At 35.9% G+C, this 17063-nt stretch overlaps 1 long non-coding RNA gene across 1 annotated transcript in view; it reads left to right on the plus strand.

The window, feature by feature from the left end:
* LOC120527599 overlaps positions 1 to 15911 on the plus strand; it is a 98609-nt gene extending 82698 nt beyond the window's left edge. The window contains exon 3 of the long non-coding RNA XR_005633379.1: positions 15221 to 15911. This is a non-coding gene — a long non-coding RNA (uncharacterized LOC120527599). The remainder of the gene's footprint in view (positions 1 to 15220) is intronic.
* The last annotated feature ends 1152 nt before the right edge of the window (positions 15912 to 17063 follow it).

Below are 17063 nucleotides of genomic sequence, written 5' to 3' on the forward strand. Positions count from 1 at the left end.
ATTGTATATAAACAAAAAAGTGACATTTATTTTTTATTGAGGGTAGGTACTAACCAAAAGCAGTTTACTCGTCCAAAACACTTTTCCCACGTTTTTACAGAAATGCACAATTGTTGAGCATTAGTAGATTAGAAATTTGTTTGGGTCATGCAGGGAAACCATTTTTACAAATTTTATCCTGTAATCTACTCCTTTGGACTACAGGTCAGCTACCAGGCACTTTTAGAATTACTGCAGGTATGTAAAACTGATGGACAGCACATGCATTTGTTCTGGAATCTACTTTTACCAAAACGAATAACAGGGAGCTGGAGCCTAACAAAATATCATGAAATGTAAAGCAGGACTCAACAACAACAACAACATTTATTTATATAGCACATTTTCATACAAACAGTAGCTCAAAGTGCTTTACATAATAAAGAATAGAAAAATAAAAGACACAATAAGAAAATAAAATAAGTCAACATTAATTAACATAGAATAAGAGTAAGGTCCAATGGCCAGGGTGGACAGAAAAAAAACCTCCAGACGGCTGGAGAAAAAAATAAAATCTGTAGGGATTCCAGGCCATTAGACTGCCCAGTCCCCAGTATAGGATGCTAATGTGTAGCCAAACAGCTTTTTGCTCCTTATTTTCAACAGGGAAACGCCTTAAGATTCTAAGTCATAGTTAGCCATTGAAACAGCACACGTCTAGCTCACTAATAACACAAACCTCCACTCGCTGCTCTTTGTTTACACTGCAGGAAGTTTTCTGCAAAAGAAAAAAAAAAAAAAGATGTACGCTGGCTCAACTACTGCAATACATTGCATAAAGGAGCACTGCAAACTAAATTACCATAAAATGTAGAAAAGCAGGAGCTTAAAATATCAGGTTTTTGTGATCAGCCTTTTTACAGATCACTGATCAAATCTTTTTGAGTCAAAATCGGCTGAGTGATAGGAGCATCCCTACAGCTAACCTAGCATATATGTTTTTGCAATTTGGAAAGAAAAAAAAAATCCATGCAGACACAAAAAAAACATGCAAACTTCACATAAACTGTGACAGACATAAGAACAAATTTTAGTCCCTGGAACTAACCAATGCAACCGTTGTGAGCCTTCGCATTTTAATAATAAAAATAATTAACAAAAATAGTGTTGCTCATTTTAATTTTCTTGTGATGACACTATTTGGAGGCTGTAGCCTACATATTCTTGCTCTAAATGCATTAATAATCATTATCTTGAAGGGTTCATATTGACCAGAAGTCCCTGAGTGTTTTTTAATGGGAGAAAAATGAATTGCCAGTGTTGCTGCTCATCCATGTGAACCAATGATGAACACGAGATTTATCCAGATGTACAGTCCTTCAAATGTCAAGATGCTCTGCAAACATTTTTACCTGCTCTGCTCTTCCTTTCAAAGAGTGCTAAATTTGGAAAACAATGGCTTCTTCCTTGAATGCCTTCCTTGTAAATGAACTCTGCTTCTCTTAACTAGAATGCATGTCTGAATGCCAAAATATTTGTTATGAATTATTTAATATCTTATGATCAGAAGATGTGAATCATGCAATTAAATCTGTGTTGGCTTCATCCTAGAATGAGCGGTCATACTTTCAGCATTATGTTACTTGTCAAAGGAAAATTCTATTTTACAAATAATTAGATAATGAAAATCTGGACTGTAATTCCTGGACTGAAAGATGTGACTACAAATGTTAAAAGGTTGCTCACATTAGGAAAGTATGTAAATGGCCACTGTGACATTGGGCACAGCTTGCAAAATGAAGTAAGAATACGCATGAAGAATGAACTAATGCCATAGTAGTAACTCGTTTGCTAAGTATATGTTAGTTGTAAAACTCTTACGATTACTTTATCGTTTCACTTGGTTCATCACCTAATGAATGTTAGAAAACCTTCTGAAAATACCCATATTGTATATCTTATATTAGTGGAATTATTAGTGAATTTCCACTAATAAACCCATTGTGATGTACAGTAATTGTAAATACCATCTAGTTAAAATATAAAATTACATTGTAGGAAAATAAACAACAATTAAGGTACAGCAGAACATCGCAATGCAATATCTACACAGAAATGCATACTGTATATGTACAGTTTTTATTGTTTTCTTAAATATAATTAAATGTTTCTTAAAGTATTGAATGTTTTTTCAGTCCTTTATTCTGTCCTGTTTGCACTTGAAATCACTGAGTAAACAACAGATTACAAAGACGTCTGACCACACTTTGTCTGACAGCAATTTGACTACGGTGACAGCAGATCCACTTAAACGTACGCCTTTTATATCTCACGGTAGTTGTAAGATTCTAAACGTTGGGGGCCCTATAGCTAAAGCTCGGCTCCTTACAACAAATTTATTTATCCAGAGAATTTTAAGGAGGCCTGCATCTTCACACTGGAGTGTATGGTGTGGTAGAAAGTTAACATCTTATTAAAGAAAGAAATCTCCTGTAACAGGACCAATCAGTTATCAGCAGGAGAAAAGCTGTTCATTGTATCTTTTAGTTACTCCTTGGCAAAATGTCTTAGAGGGAGAATTCTTCAAAAGCAGCCTGTTACAGCATGGTCAGAAAGATTAGAGAAACCGAGAATACAGTTTCATTTTCTAAACTATTGAATTGACATGCAGTGTCAATCAATGCATACATTTGCTCTGGCATGTTCGCTGGTTTACACCCAAATGACTTATGTTCTTATATAATACACTACCGTGGCTGTTCATTTGTCTGTCCAGGATTTAAAATCACCTGTAGCTCACAAACCGTTTGAACTGTTGACCTAAAATCTGGTACACATATACCACGTGACGTCTACTATCCACTTTTGGGGTGATGATTGACCTCCAAGGTTATTCCTCTTTTTATTTTATTGTCAAATCGACTCTCAGCGGTGGCCATGTGGCGCATGTGTACGGGTGCCATTATCATCCCCGTACCTCTTCATATCTTAAATTATTCTTGAGCCAGATTGAAGACTTAAGTGTGAGCTTAAGTGAAATATTAAGGAAAATGTACTAAGTAATTGCAACACAAAATCAGATTTAATCAGTTTTAATTAACATGAAAAGATGCTGACAAAAGAAGAGAAGAAGCTCAGGAAGCAGCAAGTGCATCAACATCTGAGCAAACGAATGCTAAACAATCAGAGAAAGAGGATGAAAACTATAAATGTTCAAGTCAAGTGTATGTGCCGTTACTGGTATAAAATAAAGGTCTATATATTATATTCTGGTGGTTCTTCTACATTTTAAGATGAACTACCACCATTGAAATTTCTGTGCATATAACAAGCTGTCCATTTTGTTGTTACAGGATATCTGCTCATTTCTTGGTCATCTTTCAGTACATTTTGTTGTTCACTTGACCTTTATCTCGTTTCTTGATGTGCCTAAACAGATTCCTGACATCTATTTACCCTGTATGCTTGTTCTTTAAGATGAAAGCTATGTTTCCCTAAAATTATTCTTCACACAAATTAATGGATTTATTACTTGATTGATTAATATTTCCTGGTTCAAGTTATGATATTTGCTGCTATGTTTTTAATTAACTGTAGTTGTACAGTAATCAGAGAACAATTCAAGCAGCATGTCTGTATAGAATTACAATAGTCAGTTATGTTTTATACAATTTTTTTTTTTTTCTCCAAGATTCTTTAACTTCAGACTTCATTTTACAGTTAATAATTGTGAGCTGGAGACTACAGGATTTAGAAAGCACAAGTGTAGCAAATGAATGTTAAATATGTGTCAAACTTATTATTATAAGTATTCAGCACAACTTCATTTTAAGTCCTTTAAAGTTCAGAGCTTCCAGTCTTGATTTTCTAAGCACAGAGTTGTTTTCCTGAATTAAAATATGAACCATTTTTAATCAAACACTATTTCACCACAATAAAGGTTTTAATTATTGATGCAACTGAACAAGCAGTACTTAGTTTAAATGCTAAATTACTGTAGCTGGGTGCCTCAGTATACGAATGAAAGGTAACACTGCATTTCCTAATGGTAACATACTATCTATAGAGAAAAGAACAGTTGTGAGCACTCAAACCTGAGGGAAACATGTTTAACTATAGGCAGAAATGAGAGAGTGTTGTCTTCAAACTTCTCCACATACTGAAAATGCTATAATAAATATGATTATTTGATACTACTTTTTGTCCATGGAGACTGGTAAACATTCTGTTTTTCTCACTTTACAGTATGTTCCAATTCTCAAATAAAATATGGTAAGTTACCATTAAACCACTGTGAATTACTACTTGCCTTTGTTTTGAGAAGAGTAGCTTTATGTAAAGCCTGGTTACATACAGCATGGGCTGTTAACTCTTTGTCAGCTAATCTGTATTTTTTATTAGTTTTAAGGCTCTTTCTGGTTTAAACTTTTTAGAATTTCAACAAATCTTTAAATAATTCTTCTGATAGTATTCTCCAATTTAGCCTCAATGACAGTAATTATCATTATTATATAATTACTATTACATATGGTAACTGAAAAGCCATACTGCCCATATTATCAGTTTTGCTGATTAATACAGTTCAAGACAGGAGTCATAGTGGTAACGCAGCTACTCATTGCTCTAGACATCTGGGATCAATTCCTGACCTGGTCATGGACTGTGCAAAATCTCCCCCAGTGATGGCATAATTGTTACTGCAGGTACTTCAGTTTTCTACCACACTCCCAAGACATGCATGTTAATCTGCTGGGTGATGCTAACATAGTCCAGTACTGGCGAGTGTGGATGGGAGTGCCTTGTGTTCACATGCAGAGTTGGTTTCTGCCTAAAACTTCTCAGATAGCACCGATTCCAAGTACAGCAGCAATGAAAAAAGTAGCTAGGAAATAAAAGGTGCTTTAATGTTATTTCTTTCACTTAAACTGACTACATTATGACATATATTAGAAGATGAAAGACCATTAGAGTATATCATGTTGTAATCTAGTTGCTCCATTCAGTCAGTGGTCTTTCAGAGGTAACAGTGTAAGGTGCCTTTTTCACAATTGCAAAAGATAACATGAAATCATTCAAGCTTTATTTCAAATAGCATCTTTCACAGAATGCTCCATCACAATGCATTTCACACATGTCACCTTCTATTAGTTACAGAGGATGCCATATGGTCGATACTTAAGTTATAAAGTGTACATGTGCCTTCCTTAAACTGTCAAAAAATCTTCCATTTGAATTTAAGAAGTGATAGTCTTCCAAATATCTTTCTTTAAATAATGTTGACTATTAATAACTGCAGTTGTATGAAAGAAATGCAGATTTATTAATCTGGTTTGATTCATATCACCATTCTCAGGATGTTAGCTCAGTCTCATGAGAGAACACACAACCTTAAAATGGCTGAAAATGACATTGAACCATTTACTGTGTAAAAAGTGGAAGGCCATCCATTTAGTGTTCCATGTTGCTTCTTTTTGCTCAGGGTGAACAAAGTGTTAGTACAGAACATTGAGGAACAATAATGCTCATCATTTTACCCTGTACATGTAAAAACTGTCTGTACATCATAGCAGGGAACACATTACAGAATGTTCATGAGAAATAATCAGATATGATGAAAGCAATAAAAGATACATTATTAAGGCAGCAAAGAAAAACCTACATGTGATGTAACAGAATAACATTGTTATTATGCAATTAATGCAGAGATAATTTTGTAAGAAAGCACTCAATAGTTTGTACAAAGTATATAAATTGTGCAAAAATTTTTGGAGTTAATGTTAAAAAATAGCAATAATGACTAATAGTTCAGTTACTCTAGAAATATTATATTATTTCCAACCAGTAATGTCCAGTTCAGGGTAACAGAAAGATGAACTATAATCTAATAGCAAACAGATGGAGCACATTAGAATTAATCATGCAGTCTTGTTTTTAGGTCTGTTGTACACTGTTAAAAATCATGTAATTGAAAAGTTTTTTCCATACAAAATACAGTTTCATCTTGAAAGGGCAGCTGTCTCCAATGTGCTGCTTTGCAGCTTCTCTTAAGGATGTCTTCTCAGATACAGTTACCTTTGGCTGCCCTCATGCTAATCCACTGCCTGCAGGTGTCTAATCCTGTTTTAAATCCGCCCCTTCTTTGCCTGACAGCACGACTGTCAAATGTGAGATGTCCACTATTTAACGTGACAGTGGAATTAACCCTCATGTCATGGGAGAGCCCTTCAAGACTGCTGAGCTAGGTGTGCAAATCTTTTAATGTCATTAGACATTTTACTCAGCTGATGCAGTGGATTAATAAAATATGCACTTGAGGTGATGGTGATTTTGTTAAAAGCAAAGAATAAAGGCACATTTTGTAATATTTTTGCACTGCGGTCTTATCAAAATATGCACCGTTATGATGACTTGGGAGGCAGCTTTTTTAAAATTTCTATGTATGTTGGGAGAGCAGCACAGTGGCGCAATGGGTAGCACTGCTGTCTCGCAGTAAGGGGACCTGGATTCACTTCCCAGGTCCTCCCTTGTGGAGTTTGCGTGTTCTCCCCGTGTCTGCGTGGGTTTCCTTCGGGTACACCGGTTTCCTCCCACAGTCCAAAGACATGCAGGTTAGGTGCATTGACATTTCTAAATTGTCCCTAATGTGTGCTTGGTGTGTGTGTGTGCGGGCCCTACGGTGGGCTGGCACCCTGCCCAAGGTTTGTTTCCTGCCTTGCACTCTGTGTTGGCTGGTATTGGCTCCAGCAGACCCCCGTGACCCTGTAGTTAGGATATAGTGGGTTGGATGATGGATGGATGTATGTTGGGATTATAAAATAATACAAACATTTTTAGCATAACTGCAAAGTAAGCTTCACTGGGAGATGTGTAATTTGGGGTAATGTTAATAAATAGCACTTTTTAAGGAAAATGTCTTAATTATATACTGTATACCAAAATGCTGGTATCTTTGGTGCAGGGTGCCATTATACACACACACAGCCAATTTAGAATCAGCCCCATAGACACTCCCATAGACAGTAACTAGACTGGGGATTCAAAACCATGACGTTGGATGAATGACAACACAGCAAAAAACATTTTACTTCCTAAGTATAATACATTCTACCAACCAAAGTATTGCTGTGAATGATATAACAGTTAATTGATTTGGGAACATACTGATTGATTAATGCATGGTGAAAGGAACATTACTGGTAATATCTGGATTCTGTCTATATAGTGTATACAATCAATAGCTGCCAAATGTTTTACATACAAGATGAGATTTGACAACTATTAAAATACTGTAATGGCTAAAAGCAAATTGTCCCAGCATTAGGTGAACATCCATAATCTGAATGTACAGCATAGCTCTCATTTAGGAAAGTGATGCATTAGCTTTGTAAGCAAATGCACATGCCTAATGGTTATGCTGTCATAATTGACCCAATGTGGTATATACAGTTAGGTCCATAAATATTTGGACAGAGACAACTTTTTTTCTAATTTTGGTTCTGTACATTACCACAATAAATTTTAAATGAAACAACTCAGATGCAGTTCAGTTGAAGTGCAGACTTTCAGCTTTAATTCAGTGAGTTGAACAAAAAAATTGCATAAAAATGTGAGACAACTAAAGCATTTTTTTAACACAATCCCTTTATTTCAGGGGCTCAAAAGTAATTGGACAATTGACTCAAAGGCTATTTCATGGGCAGGTGTGGGCAAGTCTGTCGTTATGTCATTATCAATTAAGCAGATAAAAGGCCTGGAGTTGATTTGAGGTTTGGTACATTTTGAAGAAAGCAAGCACTGGTGAACTCAGCAATGCAAAAAGACCTGGATGTCCACGGAAGGCAACAGTGGTGGATGATCGCAGAATCATTTCCATGGTGAAGAGAAACCCTCACAACAGCAAACCAAGTGAACAACTGTCTCCAGGTGGTAGGCGTATCGATATCCAAGTCTACCATAAAGAGAAGACTGCATGAAAGTAAATACAGTGGGTGCACTGCAAGGTGCAAGCCACTCATAAGCCTCAAGAATAGAAAGGCTAGTTTAAACTTTGCTAAAGAACATCTAAAAAAGCCAGCACAGTTCTGGAAAAACATTCTTTGGACAGATGAAACCAAGATCAACCTCTACCAGAATGATGGCAAGAAAAAAGTATGGAGAAGGCGTGGAACAGCTCATTATCCAAAGCATACCACATCATCTGTAAAACAGATGGCTTGGGTGTGCATGGCTGCCAGTGGCACTGGGACACTAGTGTTTATTGATGATGTGACACAGGACAGAAGCAGCCGAATGAATTCTGAGGTGTTCAGAGACATACTGTCTGCTCAAATCCAGCTAAATGCAGTCAAATTGATTGTGTGGCGTTTCATGATACAGATGGACATTGACCTAAAACATAAAGCAAAAGCAACCCAGGAGTTTATTAAAGCAAAAAAGTGGAAAATTCTTGAATGGCCAAGTCAGTCACCTGATCTTAACCCCAATTGAGCATTCATTTCACTAGTTGAAGACTAAAACTCAGACAGAAAGGCCCACAAACAAACAGCAACTGAAAGCTGCTGCAGTAAAGGCCAGGTGGAGCATTAAAAAGGAGGAAACCCAGCATCTGGTGATGTCCATGAGTTCAAGACTTCAGGCTGTCATTTCCAGCAAAGGGTTTTCAACCAAGTATTAGAAATGAACATTTTATTTCCAGTTATTTAATTTGTCCAATTACTTTTGAGCCGCTGAAATGAAGGGATTGTGTTAAAAAATGCTTTAGTTGCCTCACATTTTTATGCATTTTGTTTTTGTTCAAACCACTGAATTAAAGCTGAAAGTCTGCACTTCAACTGCATCTGAGTTGTTTCATTTAAAATTAATTGTGGTAATGTACAGAACCAAAATTAGAAAAAAAAAATTGTCTCTGTTCAAATATTTATGGACCTAACTGTAATATTCCATCCATCCATCCATTATCCAACCCGCTTTTCTCTGACTTCAAGAAATCTAACATGCTTTTCTGGAAGAAACATGGTTTTATCGTGGATTTCATGCAAGTAACTATGCAGGAAGAAAAAAAAACTCCTTATGTTCAATGTATTTTTTTTTTTTTGCGGAAAACATCATTTGACATATTGCTCCTGAAGCTTGTAAGAATGGTATTTTTAAATTGATGGAATCCTTTTGCAAAGAACTGCATATGAACAGTTATTCTTAATTGGTTAATTTTACAGTGACACATTGTACTGTACTTCTGAAATAAAATAAAAGTGTAAACATTTACAAGCACAATTATAGAAACTACCTGTAAAATAAAAAATTCTTAATACCTGTTTGTATCTGTATGATGACAGTGGGATGCAGTTGTGATGTCACAAATATAACTCCAAGAGAAGCAAAAGGTTATTTAACTATACTATACATTGCCATCATGAACTAATTTATAAAATGTTGGACATGTACAGTACTTTAAATGTAAATATTTGGAAAGAGAGAAGGAAACCTAACAGTGTTGTGTCTGAATCCGTGTATTTAGAGATGCACACAATTACTGAACCTAGAGAAGGAAAAATGGTGTTCTGCCAGGCTGCAGCTAGTAGAAACTGGAAATTATATTTTTGATTGATATCTTTGATAGCATACACGCAACTTCTAAATTTGCTGCAATTTTATTAAAGATCTATAGTAATCATGTCTCCGATAACCCAGTAACTCTTTCTCCTTCAATTTTGCACCCACATTGGGTTTCTCTCTTAATACTTACATAAGAAAAACAGTTAATAATAAACAGAGTGTCACATTGGTGTCGTGAATTGCTGCTGCCAGGTCTTGAGTTTGAATCTTTTTTTATTGTCCCTGTCTACAGTTCTCATTCAGATAGACACATTAGGTTAATACATGCTTCTAAATTGGGTGAGTGTGGCATATGTGTTAGTGAGCCCTGCAGCTGACTGGTACCTCCTTGAGGATGTTTCCAAATTTGAAGCTATTTTTGCTAGGATAAGCGGCAACCGCTGCTACCCTTAATTTGGCTAAATAAAACCACAACAGAACACACTACACTGTGTTTGGTACACTGAAACTATAGTGACTAGCCGAAATCCTCTGGGGCTTTGAGGGTGTCTTTAAGCTGAACTGCATTTTTGGTTAATTCTTTTCTCCAGTGTGTATTGCTGGTACAGTGCAGTAATGTTGTCTCATTGTACTTTCGCTTTGGTTTGATTCTCAGTTCCCTTTACTCATGACTACAAAAATGTGGGTATACACTGTAAATGGATGAGTACTTTCCTATCTATGTAAATCTGAGTATGCGGTGAATAAAATAAATATTCACTATCTCAGATTTAGCCAAATCTTTCTTTTTACTTATAAGACCCTTTGAAAATTAAAAAAAACATACTCATCAGTAAAGCCATTAAATTGACCAAAACATAGTTAATTACCTTTTATAAACCATAAAAAGCTAAACTAACTTGTTAATATTAAAACTAAAGTTAATATTTGTGATGCATTCTTTTTGCTAAATAAACTAAACTTTTTCAGTTCATTTTTTTCTGTACCTTTGTTGATGAAAGAACATTCCATGATTTTAATACCTATTGATAAATAGTGAAGGAAACCCATGTATATGTCTAAAATGTTAACAAATACTAATAATCCTACAAAGCAACCATTTTCCAACGAGGTTAAATTAAATCTTAAAAAATGTTTATGTTGAAGCCTCAGAGATTGTAAAAGTCATCAATACATGTACATCATCACACTCTGATCAGCGAATTTGTTAAACAGGTATTCCATTCATCCATTTTACAAATGTAACTTTGATCAACATTGGATCACAGGGAGTCCGAGAGCATTCTGGTAGCAGTTAATAATAATAATAATAATACATTTTATTTATATTTCCCATGCTCAAGGCACTTACAGAATATAAGAAAGAACGGCAGTGTATACAGTATATAGTATTGTACAAACCAAATAAATAAATAAAGAAGATTAAGACAGTAAATTCAGAGAAAAGCCTAACAGGCAACATAATTGATGGTCTAGCACACATACACGCAAGTTACATGAGCATCTTGACAGAGAGGTAAACTGAGAGAAGTGGAATAAAGTCAAGTTAAGCTAAAAGCCTTCCTGAACAGATGAGTTTTGAGTTTTTTTTTTAAAGAATTCATGGAGTTAGCTGATCTAATTAATTTCGGTAGGTCATTCCAGAGTCTGGGCGCTATACAGCTGAAGGCCCTGTCACCCATGGAGTGAAGATTACTGTGGGGCACAACAAGAATCCCAGAATCAGAGGACCTTAGTGGGCGGACAGGCACATAGTGATGGAGAAGGTCACTGTTGTAGTTTGGCGCGAGGTTATTTAAGACTTTGTAGCTTATTAGTAGGATTTTATATTCAATTCTGTAAGACACAGGAAGCCAGTGAAGACGGAGCAGGATGGGTGTGATGTGCTCGCTGCTGCTGGTTCGAGTAAGGACTCTTGCAGCCGAGTTTTGAATAAGCTGGAGCTGTGATATAAGATTAGAAGGGGCACCTGCCAACAGCGAGTTACAATAATCTATGCGGGATGTGATAAAAGCATTGACAAGTTTCTCAGCATTAGAAAAGGAGAGGAAGGATATGTTATGGAGTTGAAAGTAAGAAAGTTTCTTAATGTGATTTATGTGAGTGGAATAAGAAAGGGAGGGATCAAAATGACACCAAAATTCTTTGCAGTAGAGGCAGGTCTGATGAGATCACCGCCAAGATGGACTGGGAAGGAGCTCATTTTATTAAGTTGCATTTTAGTCCCAATTTTCAGGAGTTCAGTTTTGTTGCAATTTAATTTTAAAGAGTTCAGCTCCATCCAGGTTTTAATTTCACTAAGGCAGGTTGTGAGCTGAGAAAGCTCTGATGAAGTTCCACTTTTAACACTGAAGTAGAGTTGAGTATCATCTGCATAAAAATGATAACCCAGTCCAAAGCTACGAATAATATGGCCAAGGGGAAGCATATAAATACAGAAGAGCAGAGGGCCGAGGCAGTTAAAGTAAGACAGGAACAAACCCATCAAAGGACACACACCTGGCTAATGGAGAGTCTCCTTTTAATTTAATACAGATTTCTTTGGGCTGAGGGAGGGAAAAGAGAACACAGACTACAATGAGCAAACTAGCTGGGAGAACATAAAAACCTGACAGTGATGAGGCTTTAAACTGAGCTGTGAGACAGCAGCATGAAGTTGCTGCACTACTGTGCTATGGAATATTTCAGACAAAATCTCAAACATTTGATAAAATGAAAGAGCAACACATGATGCAGGTGAGTAAAGCATTCAATGAGATTTAGGATTGTGACTGTGTGTTTAAAAAGGAACAAATACGGTATCTCTTGCGTATTCTCATCCAGCAACTCTTAAATTGATTAAGCAGGATCAAGGTGGATGGATGGATAGATAGATCTTCTCTGATGACTGTGATACTTAATGCAACACAGAATATGACAGCAGATAAATACAGAAAATAGTTATTACTCTATGGAGCCTCTTTCCAGTATGCGTATTTTGACCAATCATTTAATATGAGCAGTAATGCTAATTTACAGAATAAATGTAGACTACTGTCATAAAGTATTAGTTGATTTTGACAAGATCACACAGCAAGCTGAGCAGGATTAGAACCTTCTACAAGAAGACATGCAGCGAAGTAAAGAGAAATTGAAAAGATGGAATTCTGCATGAGATAAAAAAGGGGGAATTAAAGCATCTCTTCCCCGAGTCAACCTGAACACAAAAATGGACATGTAAGGTAAGTAACAGACATATATTTAGTTGATATCACAGCAAAAAGTATTTATCCTTCTATGTGTTACTTATCAACTGCTGCCTTGGCTCTTAGGCACTTCCATCACTTAAGTTCATTCCTGAATGTGAGAGGTTTACCCACCACTTCCGGAGCCAGGAGATAAAGTAAGAACTGAGTATAACTGAAGCCGACGTGCTAACCTCTGAAATAACATGACATTTACCTCAAGGAGAGGAAACGACCCTTTCCCTTGGCATCTCAGGAATCCACTACTGACACCAGTTAGTTAGGCCTTCAACTGAAAAAAACATATGGCTTTAATTACAAAGGAAGGAAAATTTGAGGAACTGGATAAAGCTGAAGTAACTGTTTTATCTGTATGATGCAACTGCTTTCACAAAACCAGCCCTCTATTGCATATTTTGTAAAATCTACAAATCACTTTAAAATGAAGAAACTAGCCACAAAACACATTGTATGTGAGGCTATATTAATAAAAAACTAATTTAAAGGAGGCAGTTTTTTTGCACAGTTCCCATTGCCTGTTTATAGAGATAATGACCAGATCAGTTTTTTCTCTTCTCATTATTATTTCCTCAAAGTGCAAGGTCTCTTGAAGTAAAATATAATGCCATATCTACATTTATATTAGGTTAAATAAATCTGAGGCTACTAAATCTAAACAAGAATTGAGAAATGTAACTAAATGGCTGAGTCTGGGGGCAAAGTACTAGTTGGAGCCGGTTCTGACAGAGACTTCGAAATGTAAATCACACACATGAAATGCCTCGACTTACAGTGTACCTCAAGTTGTATAGCGGGTTGACAGATTGACATTCCAAATGCAATAATAACAGCTTTGCCTGATTTCTCAGTGCTAATATTCCTACATTCCAGCCGTGGAGTTTTAGATTGGGGATTTAAGCTCTCCTCGGAGAGCCAAGGCAGGGGGGTTGAGTTCCATATCTATTTTTGGAACAGCACTGGTTTTAAGTCGACAATATTGTTTGCATAACACTATGTAACAGGAATGATCTGGATCTCTCTCTGCCTTGCACACTCTGTGTACTTTTTAGTGACTGTGTCCTCCACCCAAAACTTGTTTTTTTTAACAAAAAAAAAAACGAGTATGTATGACAGATATTAAATATTAAATGAACTATTATGCAAAACTGACCACACCTTGAAAAATGACCTAACAGTATACAGTGGATAATGTTATCCCATAGAAACACACTAAACTGCATCAGGTCTGATGCTAGCACGTTCCTATAAAAATCCGATAAACTGTATTTTGAAGGTTAAAACTGCCTTACAACATTATGAAATATTTTTTATTGTGTTTCCTCAGGAGACCAATTTGCAAGAGGCTGTTCTGAATTAAATGTCAAAAGTAAATTCTGACAACTACCATGTGATTTTTAGTTTAAAATGGCATAACTATATTCAAAATTAGACATGTCATATGTACAGTAACAGACAAAAAACTAACACATGGTTCATTCTCTTCAATCTTCAATTTCAACTATTAGCCATTTTCTTTTTGATGTTTATCTGTTTCCAAATGTTTCTCTGCTTGGTTTGGATGGAGTTTTTATATTCTCTTCATGCCAGCCTCTTTATTCCCACATCACAAAAATATCACCTCTAAAGTCACTCAGAAGACACATGTTTGAGTGTGCTTGTGATGAGCTGGATGGATTAGTCCCAGCACTGTGCTGCTTGTTGGAAGTGGGTTAAAAACAGATAGGTGGAAGTATTTGATATTTTGTTCCCATTCCAGGCTCTATTAATTGTTTAAAAGTGGAACCCAGCTGAAAGCAACATTTCTCATATTTTGCTGTTGCAGTTTTTAAATTTTTTTTTTGGATTTCTGTCATTTCCCAAGTGTAGAAAAACCTGGCCTATGGTTGCTATGTTCCATTCAGTATTCAAATGGTGCTAAAATGTTTTAGTTTCAAACTACACTAAAGTCAATTTAAAAAAAAAAAACCCTTAATCTTAGACAGACAATTCCTGCTGAATGTTACAAATCTACCAATGCACACTACTCATGTTTTAGAAAGGGTGTATGTGCTAAATGTACCTTACATTATGCAATGAAGGGGGTTATCTTTTTAATAAATGATGACACCTTACATAATAGCTTATTGTTTTGGACAGCCGGGCACAACTTTGTTCGTAACAAGAAGTAATAACCAGAAATTACTGTGTAGTTTTTTAGTGCAATTAACTCATTTTTTTAAATAATTTATGCTGTATTTTAAGAAGACCCTGCAAGTATAATCAGCTTATTCCCATTTGTTTTTGAAAATTTGAGGAAGAGCTCTTGTATGCAGGTAACTTCAAGAGCTTTTGGGGTGCAGTTTACACACCATAATGAAATTGTTTTGTCTTAAGTCCTTGAGACTGAACAGCTCTTCTAAATGTGACCAGTTATGTAGAGTACCATCCCTTTTTACATTTAGGGTGTCGCAGCTACCACCACACTTGGAGCTCTGGGCTGAGTCTTCCATTCCACGGATATCTTCACCTGCAACAGAAACCTACACCCTCTGCAGATGAGAGGCAGGTCAGAGCCATTGTAGCCAATAAACTGGACCACTGGCTACACTGTGATATACTGAGATGCCTCCACTTATGATGCTGCGTTTCATTTAAAGTGTGAACTCAGAATTTTCAACTGGAATGCCGTCTTAAGTCGGATTTGCATCTCAGAAAGTCGGGACTGGCCTGTCAAGCCTTAGTTTGTCTGATTTCAGATCATGACATCAAATTCAAAATGGTGATGTGCACCACAAACTTCTGTGAAAGCTGGAGTATTATACTGTTTATTAGCACTTTTATCTACTTGTGCCTCATTAAATCAGTCAAGCACACATTATTGTGAAACTTATCTATGTACATGTTGCTACTTTGTGTGGATACGTAAAACACTGCATGTTACCAACTGCTATTTATTCCAATGGAGCAAGCACAACAAAGTTTTACCTGGACAAGTCCACGTTGGTTTTCCAAATGTTTTACTTGAACACGACTTACTCTGGTGTCATGTTCTCTGGTCTAACATCCAAGCTAAATGGAGTGCAGCCAGAGAAAACTGCATAGCCATTGCATCATTTAACAAAATACATCATGCTTCTAGTATTCACCTATGACCCCCAAAGTTTCTGCATACAGTTTTATTTTGAACATAGACAATTAATTGTACTTTGTAACCTGCCTTGGAAATGTAATGAAGTAGGATCGAAACTAAATAAATATACATTTTAAAGGGTAAAAGTATTTAGATTTAAAAATATTTTACAAAGTACAATTCCCTACAAAATCTACTGAAGAACACTAATGAAAGTAAGCTCTTGATGATGTTAGAAATGACTTTTTTGACTTATTATACTTTTATGCTTATTTTCTACAAAAATGCATTAACAGAGTAAAACTGCATATTGCTTTGTTATTCATGATGGTTTCATCTTTACATCTTTTTTTGACAATCTGTGTTATTCATGCATAGTGTTGTCATAAACCCAACTGTCAACTTCTGCCTCTTTGTATCTAGCACACAGTCTTATTGTTGCCCCTTTCTCTCATCATCATGTTTGGTTTCACAAAGAACAATTTAATGATACACTGTACTGATATAAGACATGACATAACAGAAACCTAATAATAAAAATTTCCTTGCCTCTACATGCCACTGCACACCTAGTTAATGTCATCAACAAGGCCCAGTCTTCACAGTGTATGAATATCTGTCAGTCAGATAAATCAACAATGTCTGCCTTAAGTTCTAAAAAAATTACATTAAATCATTTTGATTTGACCATTTTTAAAACTTTAATAACCAAAGTGTATAGCAACACCAAACTGTATTTTGTACAATAGCAATAAAGGTAAAACCTTCTCAAACAAAGTTATTCTGCACAACATAGAATCTCTTAATGAATAAGATTTAAATTCTTCTCAGAATTTGTTCATTTGGAGCCCACAGGTTTTAAATGACAGGCTCAGGGTCACACTGTGATTCTTGTGGTGGGGATTAAACTAAACAGCATAGCTTCCAGTGCAGAACCTTAGTAGATTCCAATTACAAAATCACAAAATGTGCAGTTCAAAAGAATGTTTTAAAGGAAGGAAGTGGGAAAGAAGAGAATCACAAAAATCAGCACACTAATGCAAACTGGCAGCCAAACAACTTATGTAGTTTACTGCTTGACATTAAACAAATGAGGCACTATTACATTAATTACACAGTATTAACTTAAAAATTACAACATATAGAAGTTAAAAAAAACACCTTCAAGGGGTCAC

Source organism: Polypterus senegalus, chromosome 4 (genome assembly GCF_016835505.1).
Source record: "Polypterus senegalus isolate Bchr_013 chromosome 4, ASM1683550v1, whole genome shotgun sequence".
Lineage (NCBI taxonomy): Eukaryota > Metazoa > Chordata > Cladistia > Polypteriformes > Polypteridae > Polypterus > Polypterus senegalus.